Below are 25,814 nucleotides of genomic sequence, written 5' to 3'. Positions count from 1 at the left end.
TTTCTGTCTTCTGAATCCTTCAGACTTAGGTTTTTTTCTGAATGCTTTTGGGGTCAGGCTTGAGGATTCTACTGAGATTCACTCTGGTAGTCTAGGTAGATAACATCATCACTATCCTTCCTATAGTTCATCGGCATGCAGACGTATTCTTGTGAAATGGGATCATACATTAGGACACCCAATGTGTAAATAGTCATAATTTTGCCAACTATTCCTTGATTCTGTTTGATAATTAGACTACAAAGAGATCCTTTCAGGAGGTCTGAAGTTTGAACCTTGCCATCCACCTCAATATTGAATTTTCTATAATAAACTTCCTCTTGAGTACTTAGATGTGCTTCCTGTCTTTAAAATAACCTCAGGTCAATTCTGTCTATGGTGTCCCCTCAACAATACTATCTGGCTTGTGTCCTTCCAGTGTTCACTTTCATTGTCTCTGGGGAGGGATTATACTCTAGAAAGTAAGAGCACAGTGGGTCTTGGCATCAGCAATATCTGGTACAAGAGATTGAACCATGCATCTAGGTATTCTCCCCCGTGTTTGGTTCCTTCCTACATTGACTCTGGACTTGAATATTTAACTCATTTTTACCAATGGGACTTTAGCAAGCATGTTGCAAGATGAGGCACTTGAAGTGAGGACTATCCCTTGGAATACTCCTTGAACCTGGGCTGGATAATTTCTGTAAGTGCAAGGTAGTCTTCTAGAGAAAAAAAAAAAAAATCATGTAGACAGCCTATATGATGATGACTCACTTTGTAGAAAGAGAGACCACAGGAGAACTGAGACCTCCAGTTAAGCTCCTTGTTGAATGTAGCCACATAACTGACCCCAGCCAACATCAAGTAGAGCAGAACTACAGCCCAGTCAACCTATAGAATCATGAAGAATAGCAAATGGTTGTTTTAAGCCACTGAGATGTGGGATGATGTGTTACACAGCAATATACAGGACTGGGCAAAAGTAGGTTTACAGGTGTTCATATGGAAAATAATATAATAATTAAATAATAATACAAGAATAAACTGTTTTGTGTGCTCAAACTGTATACTCACTACTTCTGCCTACCTTTGTATAACACAGGGGAACAATTTTTAACATAATTCCTGTTGAGTTTGATTTTTCAGATGTTTTAAACTTAAATAGGCATGCTGATTTCAAAACTGCAGTTAGTTTTCTTCTGTCACATCAAGTTTTTCTCTAGAGCTTATCTTAATGCAACCACTCTAGGCTGGATAGAGCCTGGATCTAGGGAAGCACTAGTGCTCTCCTATTGACTGAGAGCAAACCTCCCTCGAGTGGGGAGGGGTAGGGATGACCTTGGATACCAGCAACAGGTTCATATTTGTCTAGGCTATTCAGTTATACATGAGACAGCGTGGTGAGAGGTTGTGTGCTGCTCTATATAGTGAATTATATTCCCAAGTGTAGTCTGAGTTCTTGTCTATATACAAGGAGTAAGCAGAATTTATTTTTTTATTTACATAAGTACTTATTTCCTTTCCTTCAGATCATGTCTGCCTCTGCTATTTCTCATCATAGGTGCCTAAACAACCCTGATTTGTTTTGTTCTATCTGTGGCAGTTTCACCATTCCCAGTCAAAGGACAAACATAAGCGCATTTGTCATGCAAGCCTATTTTGTACATTTTAAAGTAAAACTTGGTGATCAAGATAAGTCTTGGACCTTTTACAAGGTGTGCAAGCAGTGTGTCAAGAGTTATGGATGTGGACAAAGAAAACACATGATCAATTGCCATTTGGTTTACCTATGGTTTGGCGAGAGCCCAGAGATCATTCAAGTGACTTACTTTTGTATAGTGAAAATGTCAGGATATATAACAAGAAAAATAAATGTAAAAATAGAGTATCCTAGTCTATCATCAGCTATATGCCCAGTGCCTCACTCAGCTGAAATCCCAGTGCCAGTTTTCATTGAACTACCGTCTTTCAAAAAACAGGAGTATGGTGAAGAACTAAGTGACAGTAACTATGAAGATTTTGACATTGAAGATGACTTAGTTAATTAGGGATTTGATCAGCATGAGTTGAATGATTTGGCATGAGATTGGGGTCTATCCAAAAACGCTTCAGAAGTCCTGGCACCAATATTGCATGAGAAAAACTTGCTTGAAAAAGGAGCAAAGGTATCCTACTTTTGATCAAGATAAAGTGCATTTCTGCAGTATTTTCAAAGTGACTGTGGCTTTGTGTATTGCCATAACATACATGGTTTAATGGAGGAATTGGGAATTCCAATCTATGATGCAACTGAATGGCAACTGTTCATTGACAGCTCAAAGAAGAGCTTGAAGTGTGTCCTCCTCCACAATGACAATTTATTTGCTGCAGTCCCAACTGGCCATTCAGTTTGTTTCCATGCAGAATGTGAAGACATAAAGAGAGCCATAGATCTATTGCAATATCACAAGCACAATTGGATCATCTGTGTTGACCTTAAAATGGTCTGCTTACTTTTTGGTCAGCAATGTGGGCACACCAAGTATGCCTGTTTTCTGTGTACGTGGGACAGCAGAGCTCGTGAGAAGCATTGGGTGGAGTCGAATTGGCCTCCAAGATCTGACCTCAAACGTGGTGATCCAAACATTCTACATGAGCCACTTGTTGACAGAAAGAACATTACGTTCCCACCTCTGCACATAAAACTGGGTCTCATGAAGCAATTTGTGAAAGCTTTGCCAACTGAAGGAGACTGTTTCAAATATCTCATTTTGGCATCTCCTAGCCTGTTGTTTGAAAAGATAAAATACCTCAATATGTATGTTTGGTAGCAGAACTTTACTTCTTGTACACAATTTGACTTACAGTAACAATATATAGCCTTTATATGAATAAAATAACTCTAAGTAACAGTATATTAAGGTAACTTTTTTCTTTATTTTCCTTTGTACGTAAATTTTGTGTGATTTGGGGGACAAAGGGAGGGTATTCTGTACCTTAGAAAGTTGATGTGATAGAGAAAAACTGGGGTCATTTTTTGGATTCATATGCCAAAAGTTAGTCAAAACCAAGTGTCATATCTAACTCAACACAAATTGTGTTCCACAGTGTAATCAGTACACACTGGATCAAATGTAGCATTTTTTAATTTATGTGACTTGGGTGAGTTTAAGATTTCTAATGCTCTAGCTCTACATATAGGTGATAATTTATACTACCCATAGAATTGTGAAATGAATTAAATAAAATAATAAATATAAAGAATTTAGAACAATGCCTGTGGCATAGTAGTTTTTACTGTTAACATCATAATCTCAGCCCCCACCACCATTATGACAATCATCACCAGCACCATCACCAATGCCAACACCAGCGTAACTAACATCGTCAACACCTTCCTGAAATCTAGTGCGTTCACAGTGCCCTTAGTGTATTCTTCCATGGGGAAAATCTTTTTTTTTTTTTTTTTAATTAATATGTTTTCACACATATACAGAAAACTTCTTTCATTATTGTTAGTGATAAAGTAAAGGAATAAAAATAACTCATTTAGATGTCTCTTCAGATTAGTTCTTTATATTACTAAAGAACTAAAGAGATTTGCTAAGATCATTCAGAATGCAAATGGAAAGGTCATATTTGAATCCCATATCTTTCTGCTATGCATTCTAATGTTTTTTAAACAAATTCTGACTGTTTTGTGTCCTGTAAGAAAGAAATCTTCAAAAAGGCAGACGTTTTGTTGTGCTTATGCTCTGTTCCTAACACCTTGTGTATAGAAGTTGCTCCAGAAATACTTTTTAAGTACATTAATCAACTGACAATTAGTTGGTAGTTTAGCAGAACATGGGCTGTGGAGCCATAAAGCCTGAGTCTGAATTCCAATGCAATGACTTACCAGCCATGTGAGCTTGGGCATGTTAGTATTTCTGTGTCCCAGTTTTCTTATATGTAAAGAGGATAAGAATAGTGCATATTATCTAGGATTGTTTTAGTGCATATGAAACACTCAGAACACTGACAAATAGTAAGCACTATATAATGGTTAGCTATTATTTTGTTGTTATATTGAGCTCTATTGACATATGGAATAGCATATATAAATGTTAAAAAAGGCAAATACATACGCCTATTGAAAAAAGGCCAGGAAAGAAGGTAGTATGTGATCTAAAAAATGATTCTCCAGTTTTCTATGTAAGCACCGGGGAGCTAGCTGAGGCATCAACCTTGGGATATCAGGCTCCACCCTGAGATTCTGCGTTAATTGGTCTGGATGGGGTCCAAGTGTAAACTATCTTTCTGACTCCCCAGATGATTCTGACATAAATTTTGAGTGAAGAAACATTCATTAAGAAAAAAGAGTTTGAACAGAAAACTTCAGAATGATTTTAGAACGTATACTTCCTTGGCTTTCTCCAGGCTTCTAGGGGAATCCAGGTTCCTGAAAGTCCTACTCATTTCCTTATACCACTGAACTTGGTCCTCTTGGCTTCATTATTTATGTTTACTGACCTACCCTGCCTGTCTAACTTCTACCGTGCTTTCTTCATAATCTCCTTGGAATCTGAATAAGCTTAACAATTAGACGAGAAGACATTCTTGATGTCAGTAGGAATGTGCTAAAAAAAAAACTAATGGCATTTTATTATATTTTCAAGGCAGAAGTAAAGTACTTTCAGTCATAACAAAGATGATAATGTCTACTTATGGTTAGGACTCTCTAACTTGTGAAAGATAATATAACTGGAGTCACTTCAGAACAGAGTGTGAGGAACTGCTTTGCATCTCTTACTCCTTGAAACTTTGGAATGGTAAGGTAAAATAATCTTTGGCCTGGGCCTAAAGCAGCAATGTATCCCAAACAACTATTTGCAAAGTAGACAGGAGAGGAGACATGACTACAGGGATGAAAAGTGAAGACATTCTTTAAAATTAGCATCACTTTGTTAGCTTATCTGCACCAATAAAAATTCCTTTCTTAGCTTATTAACACCTAAAGAAACTCTTCTATTCTATTCATGTAATCATTCCCCTTCCCTTTCTCATATATACCCCTTGCCCAATCCAATACTATTTGGGGTTCTGACTGAAGCAGTACTTGCTAAATAGCTATCATTTGGACCTCAAAGAAAGTTTGTTGCCTTTCACTATGGCCTTTTATTTTTAGGTTAAAAAGTCCCATGCCCATTGATGCTTTTAATAATTTGACTACTGCAAGATAATGATACGATTGTCTTTGAATATACTGCAATCTTAGAAAAGCAGTTATTTTTTTGTAAAATCTTACATCTCATTTTTTAAAAATTTGATGCAAACAGGTTGACTTGCTTTGATCCTTCACATTTATCCTGGATTAATCAGTTAATGAGAGGGAAAGCAGACCTTGGGAACTAGCAAGACCTACTTCTTTTGTGTGTGTGTGGCTGAACTACAGCTGGGCAATTTTTTCTCTAATCTTAAGATCAATCTTTACACAGTAAATCAAATCCAAATCGAATGCTTGAAACATCTTGCCTGAAACTCCTTCAGTAGGTTGCAAAAAGAGAGGATTATTTGTATAGTGTCTTGTTATTCACAGTGCAGTCCATGGACCAGCAGTTTTGACATCACTTAAAAGCTTATCGAAATCCAGATTCTAGAGCCATGCTGCAGACTTGCTGAATTAGAAAATGCATTTTAACAAAACAACCAGGTGATTCATAGGCACATTAAAGTTTGATAAGCACTAATATAATATGCATTAAAACTCTATTTTTTTCTCCAACATTTTCTCTTTCCTAAATAACATCTCATATAACATCCCATACAGTTGTCCATGCCTCTTTTCTAATCAAACTCTTTGTAAACTTTTCTAACACCAGCAACTTTTTCTTATCCTCTTACTAACCATCTCCCACTCTGGTCATATCTTGTTTTACCTAGGAGTCTAATCTATGTTATATAAAGCCACTCTTTCATTACTTTTCCCTTATTGTGGTTGAATAAGAGAGGAAAATGATAACAATTTCTCTCAATCTACTCTAAACTGGAAAAATCTCCAGGAAGTAAAATGAGTAACAACCTGATGTAGTTTCCTTATAAGTCTGACAATGTAAAGAGAGTCGATGAAAATACCAGTTCCAAGTATTGTAAACAGCCTTCAATGAATAATTATAATAACCAAAGGCAATTATGTAGGCTAAGACATAAATCCTTTTTCTTCTCTTGCTTCTTATAAAAATAATATTAAAAAATTATTTATGCCAGTAAGTAATGGGTATTTCACTATCAACTAAATTTATTTCTTGTAACTACTTAAACTGTAACAACAAAATATTACTCTTTGAATTGATAACAATCTTGATTGGGTGTTTGAATAAGTGAAACATTTGTGAAAACAAAACAAATATCTCCATTGACATAATCTCATTGAAAACTTAATTACCTTTCTTTTTTAATTAAAAAAGAGAAGAAGCAGAACACCCTAAAATCCCAACGTATTGCCAGGGAAAAGTCTTCCTTTCTTCCTTCCACCAATACACCATCGCAGCATATATTCTATTACTGAAGCATAGGTAGTTAGTTATTGATAAGAAGGGTGCCAAGGGAATTAGATATTTAACTTAATAAACTGGGATGCGAAATCAGATATTAGGGCAGCATTCCATTAGGCTTACTAGGAAGCTATAGCATTTACAGCTTTACTCACACACTCCAAGGGACTGCTGCCAAGGAGATTTAATCCTCAGAGTGGAGTCAGGAAATCTCCCAAGGGGTGTTGCTGGTCCACTACCAGATTATGAAGGGAGAAGGAGAAGAAAATTCCTCTGCTGGGCACATGTGCAGTAGAAACCAGATGATGTAATAGAACATTTTGACATGTGCAATAGAAATTAACATGGCACAAGGGGAGTGTATTTACCTTTGGACAAGTGCAGTGAGAGCCAAAATGGCAACATAAAGGGTTAGAGAATAGATTGGGAAAAATTGGAAAGGGTAACCTGATTGGATAGAGGGTGTGGAACCCCAGTAGGTACCAGAAAGGGACTGGGCAGGAGCAGGGCCCGAATCAATTCTGGGAAGAATCTGGAAGTTGGGTTGAATTGTTTGAATGTCACCTTGATTATTACTGGGAATAAAGTAAATATATGGAGGATGAATCAGGGCAGTTGCTACTAGAGCCTGCCTGCCCTCTATGACCCCGAGGGTGTATTATTTCCCTTAACCCCAATAAAATCTTGCCACTATGTTTAAACTTCACACATGTGCCATTTGAAATTATTTTCTCTCAACACCACAGAAGAAGTCATTTCACCAGAAATATTACTACAATTATTATGTTTTTCCACAATATCTAATAACATATTTTCTTCTCCTACATGGAAAATGAACCAATATAAGTCCCCAAAAGGAACACAGCCACAGCACTTTCATTACAAGGAAAAGAAAACTGCCTTTAAATTTCTGCTTCTCCATATGATAATTCAATTAAAATAAAGTTGAATTTAATTAGCTATGAAACTAGAAAATGAAAATCAACCTGGGTGTACATCATGACCATGATCATTCATACCTCCATAAAATAAGGAGAGCAAAGAGAGAAACATCTGCTTCTTTTTACCAGAAGTCTAAATAACTCTAAATTATTTTACAAAGATACTCTGCTCCCTTTGTTGGTGTGACCATTTGGGTGTTTTCTCAGGGTCATCCATGGGCAAGCAGATGGTACATGTTACATGGAGAACATTTGGAAAAGAATAACCTTTCTTAGACTCCTGGTTTACATGTACAGGAGACTTTCTAATTTCCCATTTGCCTCAGTTGAAAGAAGGAAAGATAATTTCCCATTTGCCTCAGTTGAAAGAAGGAAAGAAAGGAAGAAAGAAAGGAAGAAAGGAAGAAAGAAAGAAAGAAAGAAAGAAAGAAAGAAAGAAAGAGAAAGAAAGGAAAGAAAGAAAGGAAGAAAGAGACAAAAAAGAAAGGAAGGAAGAAAGAGAAAGGAAGGAAGGAAGGAAGGAAGAGAAAGGGAGAGAGAGAGAGAAAGAAGAAAGAAAGAAAGAAAAAAGAAAGGAAGGGAAGGGAAGGGAAGGAGAGGGGAGAGAGGGAAAGGGGTGGAGCGAGGGAGGGAGGAGAAAAGAAAAGTGTTGCATCCCAGAAAAAAATTCAGCCTACAGGACATGCCCAACTTTCAGTCCATTTAAGTGTTCACATTTTTATTAGGTTTTGTAGGCAACAAAAATCCTTTTGAATCTTAGAATGAAAAAACATTCTATGCAAATTTGTGAAGAGAAAAACTAACTTACCACAATTATTCAGTTAATTGACAGGCACCATCATCTGAAACAGCAAAAATATTATATTGATATCATAATCATAAAACCACCAAAAATGTTCAAATTGTCTTCAAACACATTTTTTCAATATATCTACAGAAACAAAATTAAATAAGCAATAAAAAAGCTCGTCTTATCTCAATTATTTCATCACTTCAGATGAAAGTGTTTCATCTCCACCATCTTAGGCCCAAGTTAGATAACTGGTTGTTTTTTCAATGTCATATATCATACCAATATTTTCTTCTAGTTCTCAAGTTTCAAAGATAGGCAGAAATACAGGGCTACTGTATAATATAATAAAATACAGCGCTACTGTAGAATATAATCTTGGTCCTGGCATGAATACAACTGTGAAATACTTATTCTAACAGTTTTAATAATGCCGTATAAACCACCTTACTGAACTCAAAACTGCTGTTTTCTATACTTACCTCCCGCCTAAAGCTAAAGTATTCAGCATAGTGTTCAGTGACTTCATTCTACTCATATTTGGGGGCCAGATCAATTAACAGCTTCTCAATGAAGCTATCTTGATATCCAGAGAAGGAATTACTCTTCTCTTTTTAGATGTCCCCACCATATTTTGTACCTCTACCACAGTACTCATCAGAAACTATCTTAAATTATAGATTTAAGTGCTTATGCCTTGACCCTGTTCATTTTTGCTGATGAAGAAGACTACCTGCTATGCTTTGGCATGGGAGAGGTCCAGAAGATGCTGGTTGAACTAAAGGAAACAATGCATTTAATACAGAGAGATAACATGTTGTGTACATTTTTCTTATGTTCATCGACCATCTTTTAAGAGAACAGTATAGTTTCATTGCAGCTTTTTTTTGCTGAATAAACACTGAATTTTAAAGAAATAGCAATATCCATTATGAAGGAAACATTTTTAGTTTCATAAAAATAAATCAAGGAATTAAAGTTAGAATTTTCTTCTTTTGATAAATGACTTTTTATACAAGTTCTTAAAGATTGTTGTATCATATGGAAATACATTACTTTAGAGTTAAGATTTTTATAGGCTTGAATGTTGCACAGAAAGGTGACAATATTTAGTGGACCTCTAGTAGCACAGCATGTGTTTGAAATTAGTTGTTTTGAGGAAAAATGATATATTTGCCTTGAACCATTAACACAATAACCCCAGCAGCAAGAATGGAATTAATAGCATAATTTTAAAACATAGAATCTATCTTTTTATACAAAATAAAATTATAACTGCTTTGTTGTTAATTGTGTACTCCTGGACAAGTTATCTATGCCAGACCAGACTGACAATAAGAAGCACGCAGCTGTATCACACACTCACAAACCCTCATCTTTTAGTTTCCTTCTGGGTCCATAATCACTTAAGGGTTCAAAAATTTTCTCAGATATTTATGAATTGGCTATCTAATCATTCATTTTACTAAAGGTTTCCTTGTTATTTTCATGCAATATTTTAAATATCAAGAGATATTATTATTTAATTAAATAATAAATATTTCAATAATAGTTGGTTAGAGCATCATCCTGATACCTCAAGGTTGTGGGTTTCATCCCCTGTCAGAGCACATAGAAGAATTGACCAATAAATGCATAAATAAGCGGAACAACAAATTGGTCTCTCTCTCCTTCTCCCCCACCTTTTTTCTGTCTCTTAAATCAATTATTTTTAAAAAATGGAGCTTTACTTACATGTGATTGGAACTGCCAAATAAGAGGACCAATCAAACACTCTAGTTCTTAGTACCATATTTTCAATGATTTGTTATTTCCAGCAATTAATCTAATTCACTACATTTATCAATCTGAGTTTTATTTCTTTATTATTTTGCCAAATATTTTTCATGCCTTTTTTTCTTTTGCATTTTGAGTAAGTCCTCAGAATGATATTACAAAATATGAAAGTCCTTCCATATAAAACAGACAACTTACTAAATAGACAACTAATGGATTGAGAGAAGAAAGAAGATCCTATTAAAAACTTTGAAGCTTTTGTTTTGACCCAGAAATGCTGGCATGAGTGTGGGAATAAAGTCATCCCAAATAAAATGATTTATGGATAGCACATGCACCAACAAAAATTTTCTCTTAAAAGAAGTTTTATGTAGACCTTTTATATGCAAATTGATTCAAATAATAGTTACAATTAGCCATTCACCTCCTCATATTTGACCATTTAATTTGCATAAAGTGTCAATTTTCTATAAAAGAACTATGGTGTTTGAATGCAGGAACAGAATATTAAGTTGGATATTATTCTGTTATTGTGATGTTATGATTTGTTAGAAAATAAAATGAAGAAGAAATTAAATATGTATTATTGCCTTCTTTGTATATCTGTATTAGGCAGGTGATAGTAAAAACCCAGCTATTTCTATATTTACTTGTGGAACCAATTATAAAAAATAATTATGGAAAATAAATGCAAGTAGGTAATCACTCTTGGTTACTTTAGCAATGAAATTCTTAAGTACCAATAATATCATTGAAATACATACATGAATATATGGTACATAAATATTATATGAATTCTATCTCACTTCCTATTGTTCTGACACATACACATATCGTCGTCGGCAGCCGTCCGTCTCGAGAGACGATGGTGTAGCTTCTTCAGAGTCTATCTGCACCGCCAAGAATGGCTGTGCAGTCCGACTCGGGAGTGACATGGTATCTGTCTCCTCCCGTGTTGAATCGACATCTTGCGATGACGCTGAAGCTACAGAGCCTGGGCAGGGTAATATGGAGGGTCTGCTGTTGCCCATGCAGCAGACCCCCCCTCTCTTCGCAGCTGAAGGGTCCAAGGGAAAGACGGAGTCGATACAGCTTGGGTTCAGGTGCGCCGCAGGAGTTGCCGGTGTTGACTACAACGTCAAACCGCCTTAGGGACTCCGGCTCCGGATTTTCTGTCGGGGTTTACTCCCTTAGCCTTTCCCCTGAAGAGGTATGCCGCAAGGCAGCGGAGGTTTTTTGGAGTCAGAGTTTTCCTTCTCTGATGTACCCTGACTGGAAGATCGAACCAGCGACACTTAGCTCGCAGGCCGACGCTCAATCCACTGAGCTAAACCAGCCAGGGCACATACACATATACACATGTAGAAATAGAGAATACACATAGGTGGTCAGAGGAATTCTTTTCTTTTCTAATGTTATTAGATTTTCTTTTTTTTTTTTTTTTTTCATATCTAAACTTCAGTACTTTTTCTTCTCATATCAGTCATGAACAAATCCAGGGCTTGGGCTGAAGAGGCAGACGATGAATGGTAATAGGAAAAAAAAGGAAATGAAAGGGAATTGTTATGACTAAGCCTAACTACATATAGTCCATAAACAGCCTGGAGCCTAGAATAGTTTCTTTGTAAACAAAAAGGGAAGGCTAAACATGAGGTCTTAGTTTTTCCTCACCTGAACAAATAACTCTCAACTTCAGTCATAATAAGTTGTGAGCTCCTTATCTTTACTCACAGAGCTAAAATAAAAACACAAAGTAAAGTAGCTCCATGTCAGTAAAGAAGATGCATCAAATATTGTAAACCAACAACAATCTTACTACAAATATTTTTGAAAACTGGATACAACATAATAAATATTATTTGAAATTCAAAACTGCATGAAATATATTAAGAGAATTTTCAGTGGTCAAAATTGAAGCTAAAGTAGAAATAACATATAGATTTACTAATCTTTTGGTTCTACATGATATTTATCAGTCTTAACAAAGAGCCTTGGAATTTCAAGAACAAGAAATTTAAAGTTTCTCCTGAAAATACTATATAGGTTTGGGGCATAATACTATTGATAAGATCAGAGAAACTCCACAGAGAATATTTAACAAAATAGTATTCCTGGGTCTGTACCACTCAGGAAGAGTAGACACTCAACAAAGGACATTCAGAAATTTAAAATATAAAGCCTTGCTAAGCAGGAGCTGAAATCCATAATTAGAAAACACAAGAGGGAATCTTGAGTGAGAGTCGGTATAAGAATCAAAGAGCAGGATTAGAAACAGCAAAAGCATTCATATAATTGCATGTCTAAACACAGATCATAATTCTTTAACATCTTTAAGAATAAAAAAATGGGAGAGAAAATATTTGAAAAAACAAGATGTTATAAAAAGAACAAGATAGTTTTCAATGAGTACTGCTTATAATTTTTAAAATAAAATATAATCATGAAACTAAGTAAATAAACAGATATATTGGACACAACTAACAAAAGTTAAGAGAAATATAGAACTAAAGAAATTATCCATATTGCCAGAGAAACAAAGATGAAAACAATTACAAGAGAGAGCCTATGAGACATAAAGATTGAATGAGATAATCCAACATTTGTCTAATAGGAAAGAATAATATATGAAAAAGTTCAAGAATTGTGATATCACATATACAAGTTATTATATGATATGTACCTATATATTTACATAAATCTATGTGCATCTCTCTCTCTCTTTCTCTCTCTCTTTTCAGGAAGCTAAATAAATCTCAAACAAGATAAGTACAATAAATATACCTCACAAACAAACATAAAGAGAAATTTAAAAATAGCTAGAGGACAAAATAGGTATTTAAACTGAAGCAAATTAGGCTTACAGCAAACTTTTCAACAATAGCAAAAGATGTAAGACAAGAATCATAACTCAAAAGTGCTAAGAGAAAATAACTTACAGTAGTATATTAATAACATTACCTGGCTATGTACTAATTTATTAATGAAGGTTAAAAATATATTTTCAGACAAAAAAAACAATAACAACAGCAGCACTTGTTTCTACTACATATTTATATTGAGAGTAATCTAAAAGATATAATTTATCCCTGGCTGAATGCCTTTGATGTGGGCTCGATTCCCAGTCAAGGCACATACCTAGGTTGTGGGCTCAATCCCAGTCAGGGTGCAAACAATCAATGTTTTCTCTCTTTCTGCCTCTCTCAACTCAATAAACATATCCTTGGGTGAGGACTATAAAAATAAATAAAGGATATAACTTAGAAAAAAGAAACCATTCAGAAAGAAAAAATGGTGAGGAAATCACTGACGCAAGTAGGTAAATCTAAAAAAATCAATGACTATAAAAACATGCTCAGGCCTGTATAACATAAAACAAGAGAGACAAACGAGAGGACAGAATGTTTATGTAAAGGAATAGTGAACACAGAAGGCCTTGTGCAAACTCATATTCAAGCAATAGAAAGGCCAACATCACTAGGATCAAGCAAGCAGGAAGACAGTGTGGAAGATAAAGTAAGAGAGGAAGGAGGGGGCCAGATCTTAGAATGCAAGGTCGGTCATTGCTAAGAAGTTTGGATTATATTCTAAGGACAATGGAATTCACAGACAGCTGTGAGAAGTAGAGTGACCTTATCTGGTTTTGTTTTAAACATGCCTGTGGCTACTCTGGAAAATGGAAAGCAGAGGCTGGAGTAAGCACGGACAGATCAGTTTGGAAACTCCCAGCAGGAGCTTATGGTGATTTAGACTGAAGTATATTTGGAGATGGAGGAAAGTGGATAGATCTGGGTGGATCTGGGATACATTTCAGAGGTAGAGACAACAGGATTTGGTGGTGAATTGGTTGTGGGTATTGAGTTAAAGAGAGAGAGATAAAAGAAAATTGGGATTTTAGTAACTGGTGGCCACATTTACTTAGATGAGCAAGACTGGTGGAGAATATAGGTTTAGTATGTGTGTATCAGCTGCGGCGATTCTATATTAGGCTGAGGTGTTTCTAAGTCATGTGAGGACTAATGTCAAGTAGGAAGTTGGATGTGGAAATCTGTAGTTCAGTGGGAGGTTGCACATTGGGAATCATTATCATAGTGAGGTTATTTAAAGGCATTCAGATTGAAGAGTGTCTCTAAACAAAGAATGGAAGGCTTAGACCTTAGCCTAGGGAATCCCAATATTAAGAGTTACAACTGAAGACAGATCACACTGACGTTCTGTGGGGTTTATCTAGAGAGTAATATTTAATTTAGTTTTTACCGAATCCTTACTTAATATCACTTTCTGTGCTAGCTGACCTAGTGAACAGAATTGAGTTATACCTTATCTGGTTTATGGTTTAGATTCCATAAAATTATGTTTCTCCAGCACTTCTGGAGTTATGATAACATTCCAGTGTCACTCAAACGATTTGTCAGTTTCAACCAGTTTTCTATTCCAGTGCTTAGCATTTCTAACCACTTTCATTTCCTCCCAATTCCTTTTAAAATCTAAAACCCAAAGATTACTTCAGTAGGAAAAAAAATAACATCATGACATTGTTTTTCCTTGAACTACACGTTTCTGGAAAAGGAGATATAACAAATTTACAATGTAGTTGCAGCTTAATATTGTTCTTTTTACTTTATTTGATCACCCCATCTTTTTTTTTGCAAGTTATAACTCAGCAACATGAAACGTTGCAATGACTCCTTCAAAAAGAATGATCAAGGTGATAGACTTTCAGATTCCTTGAGTGTTACAAGTAACTACAGAAGTTATAGGCAAAGCAATAATGTACATTTGATACCAGTAGAATAAACAAAGTAAAAGTGAAAAAAAAATACAATCATTAGAACCCTTTAATCCTAAGGAATATGGAGGTACACAAGACTAGAAACATATTTCACAAACGGTGTCCTGTTCCAGGGCGTGGATTATAACGTTAACCTAAAGAACTTTACTTCAGCTTCAATTAATAAAATTGGAAATTCAGGAGTTATGTTTTAGCAAGTTATAGTTCAAGTTTGTGCAACATGAAACTATTCTTTGTTTAGGCAAAATAAAACTGTAAACAACACATGTTCTCTGCAAGACTTTAATATGGTTGTGCAGAACTGAATTTTTATCCTATAACTCTGGGGAGACAGTTGCTTGACAAAATGCATTTCCCCCCATTTTCATCCATGTCTCTGTCTAAATTATTTTTTCCAATACTGAAATCATTTTTATGTAGCCTTTGGAAATCATACTGATGTTTATCCTTTGGCTTTTCTCTCTCTTGAGATAATTTTTAATTTGCTAACACATTGAAAACACTACAGCTTTGCATATTTTTTGCATGTTTAATCGGTCTTAAATAACAAATTTGTCATTAATTTTGCTAGCACTTTTCTGGTACATTAAGACTATATTCTTTGGATAACTTTGCTTGGAATATGAAGTGTTACTGTAAATTTTACCTTAGCACTCTATTTAGAGAAATGAAATATATTAAGAAAATCATATAGCTAAAATAGGGTTTGAAGGAGAATGTTCACATATTAAAATTATCCTCTGAAAATTGACATTACAAAGAAAGAGTTGATCATTGTTCAGGTCATTGCTTTGATTGGGGGTAGGAACAGCTAAAACCAGTCCTTTGTTGTCTTTTACTCTGAAATAGAGGCCTTAGAACATTAATCTTGAAGTAAACACTGAGCAATGGTTCTATTCAATAGTAAATAAACTGAATGAATAGAATAAGTAAGAGATGGGACAAGAAAGCTCTGTTATAAAGAAATATAAGTCTCTTAATATTAAGAAAATTGTGATTCTTAAAACAAGAAAATCTATAGTAAATAAATCAATAGTTTTCAAATATATACATCCCTGGTGTCCTATAACCCTGGTTTTGTCCGTAGGTCTGTTTCTTCAGTTTGCCCATATTAGAGCTGTAGAATCTGATCTCTTGGTGGGAGTTTGAGGAAGTGTTACTAATATGTAAATATTCCCACTGGAATCTCAGTCTACAGTTCTGATCTATTTTCCCAGTATGTTCCTCACAATCAATACATGTTTGCCCTCCAAATGAAAAGTTTGTTCTCTTTACCCCTTGTTTCCCTAATTTCTACTCAACAGTGGGTGTTCTGGTCTATAGCACAATGTTTCCCATAGAATTTGTTTCAGGTTCTTGGTATATCCTCTGTTCTACTGTGAATAAACCCAAATTTTCTCTAAAGTTCTAATCTTTCACTAAAATTAAGACTTCAACTCAAAACATTACTCATTTTTCCATTGGCAGTCTCTCTCCCACAACCTCCACAATTCTAAGAGGATAAGAAAAGAGGAAGAGCTTTTTGACTTTTCAATACCATTCTTGGAAGTAAGAGGATTAAAGCAAGTCTGTGAGAGCACAGAGCAGGGAACAGAATTGAAAAGAGAATGTTTTGTTGTAAGAGAGACTTTGCCAAAGTGGAATACTTAAGAAAGGAGTCCATGAGGAGGGAGAATGATTAATGTGCAAGTTCTTAGGGGAGATAAGGTGGGAAAGGGTTGAGGAACAGTGATGCTGAAAAAATGTTTGATATAAACTCTTTCTTCTCCATTTCAAAATGTCCCCATTATCACTCATTGTTCTTTTTCTTACATCTGTTGCCCAGGAAGCTTTAGGACATTTTGATGCCTAACAAACTTATGACTGATTGCAAAGTCTCAATTAATGTGCCTTGATTTTGAAAATTTTCAGTGATTGCAAATACTTTCTCCTTTCAGGTCTTTTATTTATTGCCTTTCAAAGCAAAGGTATTTTTCTGCTTCTTCTTTGTTTTAATGATAAAATCTTGAGCTCTGCTGCTAGAAAGATTAGATTTGAATCAAGGCTTTGCCGCTAGCTGTGTGCTCTTGAGAAAATTAGCAAATTACTTAACCTCTGTGGGCATACGTTTTCACCAATGGGAATAATGATGCTTATTTCACAATTATTTGTGTGTTTAGATAAGCTTAGCACAGAGTCAGCACATGAGCAGTGTAATGAACTTTGCACAAAGCTGCTCCTCAGTCAACCACTCCTACTTTTCCTCTTCCTTCTTCCAGTTATTATTTCTAATATGTCTCTAGTATCTCTTTTATTCTCTCTCTCTTTTTTTTCACCTCTATCCCTCCCAACTCAGAAAACAAGAACTGCCCAAGATCTTGCATTCATCTTGTTACCATTCTGTCTGACTTTTCTTTGATAATTGTATCCATTACCATACTACCATTTACAAAGACAAGACTTTATATTACACATAACTTTCACCAAAACTTATTTCCCAATTTTATTTTCAACTCCTAGGGGGCTTCTCTATCTAGACATTCAACTGCTGCCACTGAGTCCCATTACTCATAAGTCAACCTCAGTTTGCCCTACTTTTACAGCTCCTGTCACCCTCCAATTTAAATTTTAATGTCAGCATGAACTTCACTTTCTCTTTTGGTGCTACCATACAAAATTAATTAGTTTCATGTTCTTTTTTAATCTTTACTCTGTCTCTCTCTCTATCCTTTTCAGGTTCACCATCATGATTTTGGCTCAAGCCCTCTTTACCTGACTGCAAAAACCACAGACTATACTTGTCTGTTTCTGAAATTTAAATCATAGGATATATCTGATTCTGCATCTGAATTTTTCTGTTCAAAACTGTATTTGTGAGAATCAAGTATGATAATGCATATAGCAATAATTTGTCTTATTTTCATATATATATGAAAATATACATTTTCATATACTGGGATTCCAATATATGAATATATTGCATAACAACTTATTCATCCATTCTACTGTTGATGATATTTAGGCTAGTTCTACTTTACAATGATTATGAATAATGGTTCTATAAACACACTTGTACACATTTTGTGGTGATACACAGTTCTGTATATATATACACAAGAAGTCACAAGTATCAAATACACAGAAAATACATCTTTATCTAAATAAGACTGGTTACTTCCAAGTGGTGAGATATAGAAAAATTTCACTTTATTCTAAGTTATTCACAATAAAAACAAAATTTGGAAATTGGTATACCACTGTTATTTAAAATATGAGTTCTGACATCAAAAAGCCTGATTCAAATTCTAGTGCCACTACTCATTCCTTCCTATTTTACTTATATTTTGTTAATTTCATTGCTTTTTGATTTTAAGTACTTAATTTTGCTGAGGCTCAGTTTCTTCATTTGTTCATCTGTAAAATTAGGGAACCAGAGTATCTCCTTCACAGGATTGTTGCAAGGAATAAATTACCTATTACATGCAAACTCAGTCTGCTATCTGGCTAACCCAGCCATTCAATACAAATTTTTAAAAAATTATATTATTGCATTTGTGATTAAAAAAACAAACAAATAAACAAAAAACACTGTTTTCCCTCACCTAACTTTTGTCTTATAAAATCTGGGTGACTATATGGAAGAATGTATAGTATAATAATTTAAATACTAGAGGAATCAGAAAAACATTTGATTTTTATTGACATTATAAGCACAGGGTAGCAAACTATCTATAGGATAAACTACCTGGAGGTAGGGTTGTAAAATGTGAACCGAAGCCATCCAAGTGACATTGGCAATAGAGAGAAGAAAAATACAGGAAATTTACTGCATCAGTGTACTGACTGAATCATTACCAATGTTTCTCATATTTCTGTTTCTGTTTTTTAACATTCATAAGGAAATTATTATATGTGCAAATTGGGTGTCACTTTCTTAAAATGTTGGATCATCTGGGGACTATACAAACTGAACCAGAAAAATCTAAAACAAATAAAACATCATTTATCAAAAAGCATTAAAAAATCACAAGTATGACAAACAATTTTTCTAACTCATATTTCTCATCTATGATTCTAAAATGTATGTGTTCTGCTTACAAATGTGTTTTTATTGAGAGTCATACCTACATTGTTTGTTCAGAAACCCAGGATATTATAATAAAATGAAAACTTAACATCACTCTCAATTTGGGGGTTCGTTTCAATTAAGAAAAAGAAAATATAAGAGTAATTTTCATCAACTGCTACTTATTTCTTAGTAAATGCTGTGATAAAATGTAAAAAGCAAAACATTATATTAAGAAGCATTATATTAAAGAAAAAACAGAGATTTTAGGTTTTAGAAAAAGCCTAATTTGAAAATCAACACTACTGTTTATTAATATTTGACCTTGGGTTAGTTTTCTCATCTTTAAAAAGAGGTGATTGTGAGTATTAGAAAAGATAATGACTATAAAACACCCTCATAGCATCTGTTATAAAATGAGTTTTTCATAACATTATGTTTTTTTGTCATTTATGATCTATTCTTAAAATATTTTACTCTAATTAATAGAAATTTACCATTTTTGTTATTTTATTTGATTCATTAGATACTTTTTGTATCACTCAGTATATCACAAAATATATTAAGGACTTTTAAATCAATATTCACCAAGAAAGCAGGAGTCTATAAATTGCTTAAGCATAACAGATACAGTTATTATCACTTTTCTAAAATGTATCTTTACTCCTCTACAGAATAGTCCTACCTGACAAAGCTAGACAGCATTATTCTCATATGAGGCTTTTGATTTTAATACATGCACTGAACTTGTCTTCATAGGTTATTTCACAGTATTTCTATAAAGTTAGGATTATTATAACTATTAGTGTTTCATATACCTATCGATTCCTGTCATAGATATAGGCATCTATAGTAATATACAATAGAATTTTATAATTTACAATTCATCATTGACTTATCATATTGGACTTTAGGTAATTATTCATCTAATTGAATGTTTGGCTATCGTATGAGCTTTTCCAAACCTGGAACTCTATGCTTGGGCCACAATTAGCAATATGGCCCACAAAGCTATGTGGAAATCCTTTACCAATTCAAATGTGCAGCAATACTAAATTAAGTATAATTTTTTAGAATCATAAAAATCATGTGAAACTAATTCAAGACCAGTAACATTTTGAGACTTAATGGAAGCACATTTCAAAGAGATTTAAAAGGAGACTACCACAACTGAGAACACATAAAACGATAGAAAATGACCCTTCACTGAGGATGAACTCAAAATATAAAAATTACAAACCACAGGAGTAAGAGTCAAAGGAAGCATCAGCATGTGCACAAAGTAGACATATTTGCATTTCAAGAAATAATAGATAAGTCCAGGACTGATCACTTTAAGTCTTAATATTGTCCCAGGGAAGCAGTTAATTTTCAAGTTAACTGAATGGCTGGGTCTCAGATATTTTATTCCATATCTAAAATCATATTTCAGATTAAAAATCCTAAGATTTCAAATATTTTATTATCAGCATATGTAGTACAGTTAAAATAAAAAGAAACACATTTGCTTAGTTTTGTTCCAAATCAAATATTTTATTCAAATGTATGAGAAGTGATTAAAATGCAATGTTTTGGTCTTACTGACTACCATCTTTTGCTACCTGTGATAAGAAAATATTAAAATGTAAATAACTCATTTTAAAAAATCTGTTGTCAAGCATATTAGTCAGGTAATATAACACCATGGAAATTACAGTAAGGTTCACTAGGCGGCCTTATACAAATTCAGTAAGTGCTCAATTTCTTTAAAGACTACATCAGTTGTTTAGATAAATGAAGTGCGCTTCTAGGCCAGAGGTTACTGGCATAAATCATTACACTGAATTATGCTGTCAATCCATAAGGTTCTTGAAATTCAGCACACAGCTTCACTATAAATCACAGGCAAAAATTATATTAAAAGAAAGTTCTGTAATCTGTACTCTGAAATCAATAGAAATGTACAATAAAAATAAGATACATTTAGCTATATATGTCAAAAGAAAAGTTATTAGTGTCATTGTCATTTATAATTCATATTTTTGTTCCCTATGTCCAGTTTAAGTTGTTTTTTCATGTGCCCCTTTTCTGGCACTGAAAAGTTTAATGTTCACAAACATTCTACACTGGGAAGAAATCCACATGTGTAATCCTTATTAAAAATGTAAGACGAGCAAAATTGAAAATAGAACCTTCAACTTGATAGGGAGGTATTGCAGAATGGAGAAATGAAAACTACTTTTTGGAAAAAGACAGTATTAATGGAAGCTCATTTGCAGAAGACAAATAAATGCAGACTCACATACACATGCCCATATAGCCTAAACAATATGCACACATGCATATGTGTGCACATGCGCACACTCACTCACACAAAATGTTCACTACTGGAAATCAGAGAAGAAATAGCTACTTCTTTTCTTTTATGTATATTTTATTGATTATGCTGTTACAGCTGTCCCAATTTTTCCCTCTTTGCCCTCCTTCACCCAGTAACCCCCTTCTCTCCAGCAATTCCCCTTTCTCTCCCCCTGCTTAGTTCATGTCCTTGTGTCATGTTTATAAATTCTTTGACTTCTCCATTTCCTATACTGTTCTTAACATCTGTCTATTTTGTACCTACCAGTTATGCTTCTTAATCCCTGTACATTTCCCCCATCCTTCCCCACCTCCCCATTCCTAACTATCCAAATGATCTCCATATGTATGATTCTGTTCCTGTTCTAGTCCTTTGCTTAGTTTGTTTTTGCTTTTTAGATTCAGTTGTTGATACTTGTGATTTTGTTGTCTTTTTACTCTTCATAGTTTTGATCTTCTTTTTCTTAAATAAATCCCTTTAACATTTCATATAATAAAGGCTTGGTGATAATGAAGTCCTTTAGCTTTACCTTGTCTGGGAAGCACTTTTTCTGCTCTTCCATTTTAAATGATAGTTTTGCTGGATAGAGTAATCTAGGTAGTAAGTCCTATGCTTTTCATCATTTTGAATACTTCTTGTCAGTCTCTTCTTGCCTTCAAAGTTTCTTTTGAGAAATCAGCTGACAGTCTTATAGGAACACTTTGGTAGGTAACTGGTTTTCTTGCTGATTTAAGATTCTCTCTTTATCTTTAACCTTTTGCATTTTAAATATGATGTGTCTTGGTGTGCTCCTCCTTGGGTCCAATTTGTTTGGACTCTGTGTTTCCTAGACTTGTATGTCTAGTTCCTTCATCCAATTAGGGAAGGTTTCTTTCATTATTTTTTCAAATAAGTTCTCAATGTCTTGCTCTTCCTCCTCTCTTTCCAGCATTCTTATGATTCAGATGTTAGCTCTTTTGGAGATATCTTAGAGTCTTCTCATTCTCTCCTCATTTTTTATTTTTATTTTTATTTTATTTTTTTATTTTTGTTTCTTCATTCTGTTCTGGTTGACTGGTTATTTTTCCTTATGTTCCAAATCATTGATTTGAACCCCAGCTTCCTTCCCTTCCGTGTTGGTTCCCTGTGAATTTTTCTTCATTTCACTTAGTGTAGACTTCATTTCATCCCTTATGTTTTTGTCATACTCAATGAATTCTCTGAGTATCTTTATCACCAATGTTTTGAACTCTCTGTCCGATAGGTTAGCTATCTCCATTTTGTTTAGTTCCTTTTCTGGGGTTTTGTTCTGTTCTTTAATTTGAGCCATATTTCTTTGTCTCTTCAGTTTGGCAGCCTCCCTTGTTTGTGTCTGTTTATTAAGTAGAGCTGCTTCAACTACCTGTCTTGGTGCACCTGTTACATTTTATGGAGTGGAGCCTTAGGTGATTGCCTGAACTGGACAACTCTCTTCACCATTTTGTGTCTCTGTATGTGGGGGAGGGGTTGGAGAGGAGATAATGCTGCTGCCTGGCTGCTGGAGGCTTGCTCTGCACTCACCACATTTCTAGTCACTTTATCCACTCCCCATATGTGACTGGTACTTCTCTAGCTGTTGCCCTGGTGGTGGTTCCCAGAGTGGATGGGTTTACATACATTCTAAGACTATATGGGCCCTTCAAACAGAGTCTCCTGAGACCCACAGTTTCTTCCACCACCCCAACCCCTATTGGTTTTTACAGCCAGAATGTATGAGGCTTTATTTTCGTGGTGCTAGAACCCTGGCTGAGTGGTCTGGTCTGGGTCTGGGATTGTTCATTCCACTACACATAAATGGGACTGCCTGCTTTGTTGGCCACTGCCATAGCTGCCTCTTTGCTGCCATACTGCATCCTCTCCACCCTGGCTTCCTGTCTCTACCCCTCCTACCCATTTGGATGAATATGGCTTCTTTAAATCCTTGGTTGTTGAACTTTCATACAGTTTGATTTTCTGGTAATTCTGTTTTTTGTTTTTTGTTTTTTTGGCTTTTAGGTTAGTTGTGATCCTTCTTATGGCTGTGCAAGGAGGCAGAGCTTATCTACCTATGCCTCCATCTTGACTGGAAGTGGAACAGCTACTTTTGAGGAGGTAATACTGAAAAAAAAAATTCTTGATGTAAGTGGGACCTTGTTAGGAGCATGAAGGAGGAATAGAATATTAAGAGATAGCAAGGAAATCAGAAAGATTTTTATGCAGAGATTACTATAGATAAAGGAATGAATATTATCTCAGGGAATAAAACAATCTAAAATTATCTAGTCCATACAAAAAAGAAAAGATAGAAACAGGAAAAGGTATTCCTTCCCTTCTTACCACCTTCTCTCTCTCTCTTCCTCTCTTCTTTCTCTTTTCTTTCTTCTACAAATAATTACTAAGCCCCTATACAACATTCTGGGGATAGAGTTAGGAAGAAAACCTGTTTCTACCCACAAAGGCTGGACTGGTCTGACAACAACAACAACAACAACAACAAACATGTAAAACAATGATTAGATTACTATGTTACAAACTTATCTTTTACTGTGGCATGGGAATAAATTTGCCTGACTTGTAGATAGCTGCAGGTATTGATATATACTGGGAAAGGTAGGATTAAGTTAGGATGGGACTGGATAAGCTATGACCTAAATGGTCAGGTAGAACAGTTTAGACGTGACAGGGTAGGAGGAAAACAGGAAGCGTTAGGGATTTCTCATAGAAAAATCACCATGAACAACTGTGATTATAATTAATTGAAGTACATACACACAAACATTAATATTCACTACTCTAGACTTGTGTATTTACAAATATGATACCATTGTTTATTAAAACTATCATTGCCATACTTCATGGACCATCCCCCCAAATGCATGCTTGCATACATGTGCATGTGCATACACATAAGGGACATGTTCAGCAGAGTTCTGTACCCACAATCATTTTATGAGAAGCTTCTGTGATGAACTGAATAACATCCATTGATCTAAATGGTGCCTTAGAATAAGTGTAGGTGCATGTATACCTTAATCAAATGAAAAATAGGCCAAATATATGCATTTCCTTGTTTTTACCACAGCTGAGAAACCTTGTGTGTGTGTGTATGACTATAAAAATAAATATATAATTAACTTAAAAAAGAGATGGACCATAAGGTAAATTTCTATCAAAATACACATGAAAGAGGTTAAAAATTAAACTCCAGACTGGAATATATGCGTTCTTTTCATTTCCCAATAATGCATTCAGATACACAGTCCCTGAGGAGACATGGCAGTGCTTGTCCTTCCCATGATAATCAGGGCAGGCATGAGAACAAAGACTTCTGTCTCATAGAGAAGTATGCCTCCTATATTAAATTCAAAATGAAAAATAATTGCTAAGCTAACAAAGGTATTATTTTCTTTATGCTTGTGGGTTTGTGTAGAATTAATCCCCAAGAATATTATCTTCAATGTCTAGAACTGTCTAAACAAAAGCAGCCAAATTACATTTTTTCTCTAAAGTATAGTGGGAAATCACATAATGTTACTCACTGCATGGGTACCACTGAGATCTTTACGCCTGAAGTGGAAAGGGCCTATTGCTAACTTTCCTAAAATGAGAATGAGGTCATCTCCTATTGCCAAGCTGAAAGGGAGTGTTTGCCTCTGAGGCCAGAGGAAAGGAGTCAAGCAGACAACTTTATGGCCTTTAGAGTGGTAGATGGTGAGAGTGCCTGCATGTTAGATGGATGATGTTTCTTTTAATATTTTAAATGAAACAAGGGATTCACAACACAAAGAATTTTAATAGTATGCGGAAAAAGAATCAGGTAATTAAATGTGCGTGTTTGTAAAGGTTTTCTAGGCAAAAAATAAAATACTAAAATTTTAATGAGTTGATGACCTTACAGGAAAAGAGACATATGAAATCATTTGGAGCAGCAATTGTCAACCTTTTTCATCCCATGACACACATAAACTAATTACTAAAATTTTGCAGCACACCAAAATATATTTTTTGCCAATCTGACAAAAAAAGGTATAATTTTGATTCATCCACACCAAATGGCTATTGTTGTGTTGGCTGTGGTCACTTTTTATGTGTCAATCTAAGGGAAAAGAGGTCAGCGCCCTGACTGAATAGTCAGGTATTGGATGTTTTAAAAATTCTTGTGGCACACCAGTTGAAAATCACTGACTGTCATTTTACAGGTGAGGAAACTAAACCAACAGAAGGTAAGTAAACTATAAAAGGGCCATATAGTGAATCCATGTCTGCTGACAATAGAGTGTTCTATCTGCTATATCTGGGTGTTCCTAAAATCAAAGACTACAGGAAGAGGAGCTATTACAGCAAAATTTCAGCTCTAATTTAATTTTATTCCCAAATCATGCAGTTACTACTAGTTGTTTGCTTTTTTTTTTTTTTTCCAATTTGTTATTTGTTTTGGGGGGAGACCAGAATTACCTAGAATTAATTTCTGTTTTATAAATAGAAATTCAACCCACTTTTGTATATGTTAATGAATACACCTTATTTCATTTTAAACAGATTCTTTTTTTCTAAATTTAAAATTTGTGGCTTTGTGTCAGGGGACAGGTATCATATGATACCACTCAGCATCTCAAACACCCTGGTCCATTGCAGTCAGTGCTT

General features: G+C 34.8%; 1 long non-coding RNA gene across 1 annotated transcript in view; it reads right to left on the bottom strand.

Moving 5' to 3' along the window:
* Positions 1-8,242: 8,242 nt before the first annotated feature.
* LOC150013008 (uncharacterized) overlaps positions 8,243-25,814 on the bottom strand; it is a 493,123-nt gene continuing 475,551 nt past the window's right edge. Inside the window, exon 5 of the long non-coding RNA XR_016510792.1 lies at positions 8,243-8,277. This is a non-coding gene — a long non-coding RNA (uncharacterized LOC150013008). The remainder of the gene's footprint in view (positions 8,278-25,814) is intronic.

This window comes from Furipterus horrens, unplaced genomic scaffold (assembly GCF_987537825.1).
Source record: "Furipterus horrens unplaced genomic scaffold, mFurHor1.1.pri manual_scaffold_4, whole genome shotgun sequence".
NCBI classification, from domain to species: Eukaryota; Metazoa; Chordata; class Mammalia; order Chiroptera; family Furipteridae; genus Furipterus; species Furipterus horrens.
This window is presented reverse-complemented; position numbering and strand designations above follow the sequence as displayed.